This window comes from Oryctolagus cuniculus, chromosome 1 (genome assembly GCF_964237555.1).
Source record: "Oryctolagus cuniculus chromosome 1, mOryCun1.1, whole genome shotgun sequence".
NCBI classification, from domain to species: domain Eukaryota; kingdom Metazoa; phylum Chordata; class Mammalia; order Lagomorpha; family Leporidae; genus Oryctolagus; species Oryctolagus cuniculus.
In genome coordinates this window covers 196,802,189-196,810,259 of record NC_091432.1, presented here as the reverse complement: position 1 = coordinate 196,810,259, position 8,071 = coordinate 196,802,189, and the positions used below count along the sequence as shown (strand labels likewise).

General features: G+C 52.2%; 1 long non-coding RNA gene across 1 annotated transcript; it reads left to right on the top strand.

Annotated features, from left to right (window-relative positions):
- The first annotated feature begins 301 nt into the window (after positions 1 to 301).
- On the top strand, positions 302 to 3,861 carry LOC138844538 (uncharacterized). Its single transcript, XR_011380461.1, has 2 exons — positions 302 to 481; positions 3,510 to 3,861. It is a non-coding gene; the product is annotated as an uncharacterized lncRNA (long non-coding RNA).
- The last annotated feature ends 4,210 nt before the right edge of the window (positions 3,862 to 8,071 follow it).

The window sequence follows — 8,071 nt, the reverse complement described above, 5'->3', positions numbered from 1 at the left end:
CTCTGATTGGCTCAGAGTAACCCTGCCATGCTTGCGCTTTCTGGGTTAGCCTGAGACCCACACCCCACCTCTGGCCCCAAGAGACAGATCAGCTCCCTCTGAACAAAACGAATTCCCAAATAGAAACTGAGGATGCTTAAGAAAAGGGAAACAGGGCCTCGCACATGGTTCCTGCCTTTGGAGAACTCCTTAGTGGAGGAGGCTACAGACACAATCAAAGGAAATTAGACACTGGGATTTTTTGTTCCCCAAAACAAAACATTTACAGATGCTTGGCCGCTCAATTTTCAGGGCCCAGTACAGAATGAAAATGCAGGGCTACTTGATCAAAAGCTTGTGTAGCATGTCGAAGTGACAGCACTAAACCCAGTGTGGGACCCTTCTCAGGACCAGGCAGCCTTCCCATGCAGCTGACCCTGCACCTCTAGGTGGCGACGTGAAGGATGAGAAGCAGTTAGCCTGTGGGGTGCTCCAGGGAGAGGTAAGGAGATCAGGGTGCCCTGGAAGAGCCGGAAGGGGTCCGGCGTTCCTGGAGTCAGGGAGCCAGATGAGACTGCAAAGCCAGGTTGGGACCATGTCAGTTAGGATGCTGGCCAGGGAGGTTCTGAGAAACCAAAGCCTCCTACTGCTCTTGCTTAGTGCCCCTGTGACCCATCCATCACTGTCCATTACCGAGCTAGGGAGGCGGGAAGGCGTGAGCTGGAGGCCAGACTCCAACTCGGCCAGAATGCAGATGAGCACAGTATGGCAAGCAGCCACAGGTGGCTCTGAGAGCCAGAGCAAGACCCACTGCCACTCGTGGCCTCAGTTTCCCCCTCAAGGCCAATGCATGAGGTGATTTGAGCCTCAATTTCCTCTCCAGCACTAGTGTTCTCCAACTTTTTTTTTTAAGATGTATGTATTTATTTGAAAGGCAGAGTTACAGATAGAGAGAGAAACAGAAAGAGCCAGAGAGAGAGAGAGAGAGAGAGAAAGGGGGGGAGAGAGAGAGAGAAAGGGAGAGAGAGAGAGAGAGTTCTTCCATCTGCTGGTCTACTCTCCAAATGGCTACAATGGCTGGGGCTGGGCCAGACTGAAGCTAGGAGCCTGGAACACCATCTGGGTTTCTCATGTGGATGCAGGGGCCCAAGGTATTTGGGCCTTCTTCCTCTGCTTTTCCAGGAACATTAGCAGGGAGCTATATTGGAAGCAGGGCGCTGAAATGGTGCCCACATGGGTTGCCAGCACAGCAGGGGGCAGTTTAGCCCACTGTGTCACAAGGCTGGCCCCCCCAATTCTTTTCTAGGGTCCAACAGCCTTAGATTAAGATGAGACAGAGCAGGAGTCACGCAGAGGGCACAGTGTGGATCAAGAAACAACGATGTGGCTGGAATGGGGAGTTGCTGCAGGCCAGCCCAGGAAGCTGGAAGGCAACAGCAATGGGAAGGACTTGGCCTTGAGGACTTGGAATGCCAAGTTGTGAGAATTAAAATTTGGAGGGGATGGCCATTGGCACAGTGGTTGGGATGCCCACATCCCTTACTGGAGTGCTTGAATCTGAATCTCAGCTTGCTTCTGATTCCAGCTTCCTGATAATGCACACCCTGGGAGGCAGCAGGTAATGGCTCACATACCTGGGTACTTGACACCCACATGGGAGACCTGGATTGAGTTCAGAGTCCTGGCTTTGACCTGGCCCCACCTGGCTGTTACAGGCATTTGGGGAGTGAACCAACAGTTGGAAAATCTCTCTGTCTCTCCTCCTTTTCACCTTTCATATAAATAAATTAATAAAAATTAGGGAGAAAACAATTAGTAGACTTAGGCATGAGTGTTTGGTACAGCAGTTAAGACACTGCGTGGAACACCCACATCCCATCTACATCCCCTACTGAAGTGCTGGGATTTGAGACCTGGCTCGGTTTCTGATTCTAGATTCTTGTTCATGTGCACCCGGGGAGGTAAGCAGGTGATGGCTGAAGTAGTTGTGTCTCACACAGGAAATGGAGTCCCCAGCTCCTGGCTTTGCTACTGTGGTCATTTGGGGACGGGCCTCGAGATGTCCTGGAAGGGGACCCACCGTCTCCAGGATTTGACAGGCAGTTTGTTCCCATCTGTTATAAGGGAGTCGCTCTCTCTCCTGATGATGACTGCCACCAACACAGCTATCCCCCAGTTGCAGCTGCATGAAGCCAGGGAGACAGATCTGGTTGTAAAAGTCAGCCCTCAGTATGTTGCAAGGGACTCAGTAAAAATCTGTGGGATGAATAGAGGCAATCCTTCAGCCCCTCCTGAAGCTCTCATTCCTTTCTGGCTCCAGTCAGGGTGGAGTTATGAGAAAGCTGTAGAAGGTCTTGAAACTTCTCACGGGGTCAGCCGTGGGAGAAGCCTGGTAGAACAGCAAAAGCCCTGGCCGCCGGCATGGTTGTCATAGAAGCTGTTTTCTCCAAAGAGAGGGATCCAGGGATCCTTGGCGGGTCCAAATTGGGGTGGATGTGGACTGGGGGCGGGAGGAGGGGAGGGTGCAGAGACGACACTAGAGTCCCATGCCTGGGTCCCTCCATGGGCCTGGGCACAGCAAAGCACGGGCACCCGGCCAGCCCCTCTGACTGTGATGCGCCTGGAGATCGTATCGGAGGACATGGTTGATGCATGGCGTTGAGTCATGGAGCCTGCGGCCTAGGAAACAGTCCAGTGTTGAAACAGGCCCAGGGGAGGGGGTGCGGTGGGTGCCTCTAATTTGCCAACAGCACAAACATCATCACCACCCACACTTCCTGTCTCCCTGGGTCACCTTGATGGTCATCACTCATATTGGACCCTGTCATTCACTTGTCACCATCACCCTCAGCCCTGCATCACAATCCACAGCCCCTTTCCTACCCAGGCTGTCACATGACCCAGTTCCCGTAACTCGACGCCTTCTCCAGCCTTGCCACCGTGCCTGCCCCAGTCCCATGCCCAATGCTGTGGCTCTCTGAACCAACCCTGTCATCTTTATCAACAGCCTCCACCCAACCGGATCACCTTCTTGTCCCTTTCCCGGCTCTCCTGTCGTCTCTGCTGCCACCACCCTATCCTTGTCATATGTGTCCCAACACAGTCTCCCAGCCCTTACCCCTGTCCCAGTTCATCGCCTCCAAGTCCTCTGGCCTGTCACCATCTTCCCCATGTCTGCCTATTCTCAGTCACTCTCACCCTTTTCCTTCTTATCTCTGACCCCTCAGCTGGGCCCCTAAGTGGGCTCCCTCCCCCCACCGCCATGCGTGGGCCTGCGTCGAGCCCTGGCCCTGCCTCTCCAGGCTCTGGCCTCGCTGGGCCTCCCTGTCTGGTCTGCCGTGCTTACTGCCTTTGCTCTCTGCCCTGGCCAGGGTGCTTCACTTTGCTCTTTGGCTTGGCTGGGCCCTGACTTCCCAGACGTTTGGTCAAGACGCCTCCATATCTTCTCTTTCTGTACCTATGACCTTGGCAATGGCCAGTCTGGCTCTAGAATCCCCACTTATTAAATCAAGCATCATTTCCTGTTTTAGAATCCCCAGTGTCAGGGGCCGGCGCTGTGGCTTAGTAGGTTAAGCCTCGGCCTGCAGCGCTGGCATCCTGTATGGGCACCAGTTCGAGTCCCAGCAGCTCCACTTCCGATCCAGCTCCCTGCTAATGAGCCTGGGAAAGCAGCGGAAGATGGCCCAAACGCTTGAGCCCCTGCACCGACATGGGAGACCCAGAAGAAACTTCGACTCCTGGCTTCCGATGGCCCAGCTCTGGTTATTGCAGCCTTTGGGGGAGTGAACTAGCAGATGGAAGACCTCTCTCCATCTCTCTGTCTGTAACTCTGTCTCTCAAATAAATAAACAATAAAATATTTAAGAAAACAAGAGAATCCTAGTGTCCCCTAAGTCTATTTGGGAGCCCCCAGTACCCTGGCCCTTAACATTTAGGATTAACCACTTATTTGGGCGACCAGGTGTTTAGGGCAGTCTTGCCCACCAATAGAACACGCTGAGTGAGCAGGAAGGACGTCCATCCCGGTCACTGCCTGGTCCACAGAGCTTAGCACGGTGCCAAGCTTCTGTCAGGGGCTCAGTAAAGGTTTGTTGAGGGAATAAATACCATTTACTGTGCCCCTAATGCACAGTAGGCATCGTGCTCAGTACCTTACTCACCTGTGTGTGTGTGTGTGTGTGTGTGTGTGTGATTTCTTTCTATTTTATTTACCTTTGAGCATTTCAAGGGCTTTTCAGCCGATTGAGCACAAGCACTTCTGACAAAGTTCAAGCGGAGAAATGTACTTCCAGTGACTCATCAGAAAGTGAGGTGCTGAGAGAAAGCTAGCTGCTCACAGAGCCAGAGCCTGGGAACACTTTCCTGTCATTAGCACAAAGAGCAGCTTGGCTCGCCACGTCAGCTCTGGAGTTCACCATTCTGTTCTCCAAGGCAGGGTGAGGAATCTGGGGGCATGGAGTGAGGGGGAACCTGAAGAAAACTTTTTCTTTTTAAGATTTGTTTTAGGGGCTGGCATTGTGGCGTGGCAGCTAAAGCTGACACCAGTATCCCATACGGGCACCAGTTTGTGTCCTGGCTACCCCATTTCCGATCCAACTCCCTGCTATGGCCTGGGAAAGCAGTGGAAGATGGCCTAAGTGCTTGGGCCCCTGCACCCACATGGGAGTCCAGGATGTAGCTCTTGGTCCTGGCTTTGGCCTGGCCCACCTCCTGTTGCTGTGGTCATCTGGGGAGTGAACAAGTGGATGAAAGATCTCTCTCTTTCTCTCTCCTTGTAACTCTTTCAAAATAAATAAATAAATCTAAAAACAAAACAGGTGACAAGGTCACAAAGACATGGATTAATTTAAAAAAATTGACTTTTTTAAAGGCAGAGTTATAGAGAGAAGGAGAGGCAGGGAGAGAGAGCTTCCATCTGCTCATTCACCGTCCTACTGCTTTCCCAGGTGTGTTAGCAGGGAGGTGGATTGGAAGCCGAGCAGCCAGGTCTTGAACCAGTGCTCATATGGTATGCCAGCGTTGCAGGTGGCAGCTTAACCCGCTGCACCACAACGTCAGCTCCAGACCCCTTCTAGTGATACCTGGAAAGCGAATATTATATCCTCACCTTGCACCATATAACAGATGGGTCAAGAGGTAAATACACGAAGGATTAAACATAGATAGTGCTCATGCTCTTGGTCCTGGTTATATGATTTCCGACGGTTTATCCTTGGAAAAATAATTGGAGGTGTTGATGAAGCCTTTGCCCAAAGATCCTCTTTGCAGTGTTATTTGCAACATGGAAACATTTGAGGCTAAATGTTTATTTACGGAAGAAAAAGAGAGATCTCAATGGAAACACACCCACAGCCGGGTGATGGAGGAGGGAGTACAGTGGTGCGGCTTCTCTCCTAGTTCTGGCGAGCGGGCTTTTAGCCCATCAGTTAAATCGCCCACGGCCTGCATTGAAGTTCTTGGGTTTGATTCCTGGCTCCAGCTCCTGACTCTAGTTTCGGCCTTGGCTCTGCCCTGCCTGTTGTGAGCATCTGGGTAGTAAACCAGTAGATGGGAAGTATCTCTCTCTGTATCTCTCTCTCTGAAATAATTACATAAAACATTAAAAAAAAAAATCAGAGTTCTGAAGAGTTGATAATTATTCTGCAATCACGGCATTAGGTGAAGAGAGCATGATATAAACAGGCTTATACTGAATTATTTTTAATTATGTCAACAAAGTACTTAAGGAAAAAAACAGAGTACTTAGATTAATGGAGGAAAAGAAGGGAAAATATTAATAGGCATTACGCTGTTTCTGAATTGCGAGCAATTTATTTTTACTTCTTGCATCTGTTTGCATTTTCTTTGATGGGCATTACTACATTTATAATAAAAGCTGCATATTTATTTAAAAAAAGAGGCAAAAATGATGTTTACGGGAAATTGTCTGTATTGTGTAACCATGAATTGCTTTTTGATTTACTAGACGGCACGCTCTCTGAGTCCAGGATTCCTGTCTGTTTCCCACACCAGAAGCCTGGAGATGTGAATGAGCGGTGGGAAGGCCCACTGGGGCTCACTCTCGCCCCCTCCGGCTGCTCTCAGCTCTGTTCCCCACAACCCCCTCCCCACACAGTTACAAAATCCCCCAAAGCCGCCCCTTCCCCAACCCGGGAACGTGACAGCATGCCCAAGAAGTGAATTCTAATCAGAGATAGGAAACAGAGATGCAGAAGCTGGCTCCTCCTCCCCTTTGTGCCTTTGTTTGGGGTGAGGGACGGCACCCAGGGCGGGGGGGGTACTCTTGACTCCTGCGCCCCCAGAGCAAGGGAGCCCCAGCCCAATGCCTTTCCCAGCCCTGATGCAACTGTCTTTGTTCCCTCACCTCCATCCCTTGCCTGGACTCCTTCTGCGGCTGCCTCCTAACCAGTTCCTCAGCCCACTCCCGTTCTGCCCTCCCCAACCCAGGGCCTCTTGAGCTGCAGTGGAGCCTGGGAGCTTTCGAAGGCACTAATCCCCCCGCCCCCCCCCCGCCCCTACCCTGTGTACAGTCGGGACACCGGAGGAGACAGCTCACCTGGATCCAGGCTGACCTCTCTAGGGTCACAGACTCCCTCCCCTTCTCCCGGTTGCCACTTCCCTGGCTGCCTCTGGACCCTTGCGGGGGTCTTCTCTCCTGCGCCAGGGTCGGGGGAACTCCTGCCTGTTTTCCATCGCATTCTCTGGCTGACTCACTCTCTTCTCTGCTGTTAAAGTGGACATCTCTCCCTCCAGGAGGGCTTCCCGGATATCCCCTGCCCTTGAGCTTAGTTCCGGGCCCTTTCAGCTCCCACAGGCCTCCTGCTGATTACCCCTAACCACTGCACCTAAACTTGTGGTTTACTCATCAGCTTCCCTCCAGGGCTGGGAGGGACTTGCTGTCCCACAGCGCCCAGCATCCGGGAAAGTTGCAAGGGCCCAGGACTGACTGAGTAATGAATCCCCAGGTCCCCTTGCAAGAACTGATGCATGCTTCCCCAACGCTCACAAGGAGACATCAGAACGCGATGTCCGCAAAGGACCCATACATCTTCCACCAAAGAGGAAATTATCTCCTGGCTTGGAAAGGCAGGAATTTGAGGGTGACTGTGTGGTTAGGAATAGCAGTGAACAGAGGAAGGGGACATAGGGCGCAGCCCACCCCGTGTGTAATGGGGCATTGACATTATTTAGAAGGGCGGCTGAGGGGCCAGCATCTTGGTGCAGTGAGTAAAGCCACCGCCTGCAAGACCAGCACCCCAAATGGGCACTGGTTTGAGGCCTGGCTGCTCCACTTCCGATCCAGCTCTCTGCTATCGCCTGGGAAAGCAGTAGAAGATGGCACAAGATGGACTCCTGCAATTGTGTGGGAGACCTGGAAGAACCTCCTGGCTCTTTGTTTCAGTCTGGCCCAGCCCTAGCTGTTGTGGCAGCAAATGGAAAATCTCTCTTTACCTTTCAAATAAATAAATCTTAAAAAAACAAAGAGGGGGGGAGTGGGCACTGTGACATAGTGGGTAAAGCTGCCATCTACAGTTCTAGCATCCTATATGGGCACTGGTTCTTGTTCCGGCTGCTCCACCACTTCCGATCCAGCTCTCTGCTATGGCCTAGGAAAGCGGTAGAAGGTAGCCCAAGTCCTTGGGCCTCTGAACCTGAATGGGAGACCCAGAGGAAGCTCCTAGCTCCTGGTTTTGGATTGGCCCAGCTCCAGCTGTTGTGGCCATTTGAGGAGTGAGCCTCTGCCTGTTTGTAACTCCACCTTTCAAATATACAGAGTTAGTGAGAGAGAGAGAGAGAGACAGAGAGAGTTATAGACAGTGAGAAAGAGACAAAGAGAAGGTCTTCCTTTGTTGTTGGTTCACCCTCCAATGGCCTCCATTGATCCGATGGCAGCAGCCAGGTACTTCTCCTGGTCTCCCATGGGGTGCAGGGCCCAAGCACTTGGGCCATCCTCCACTGCACTCCCGGGCCACAGCAGAGAGCTGGCCTGGAAGAGGGGCAACCGGGACAGAATCTGGCACCCCGACTGGGACTAGAACCCGGTGTGCCGGCGCCGCAAGGCGGAGGATTAGCCTATTGAGCCATGGTGCCG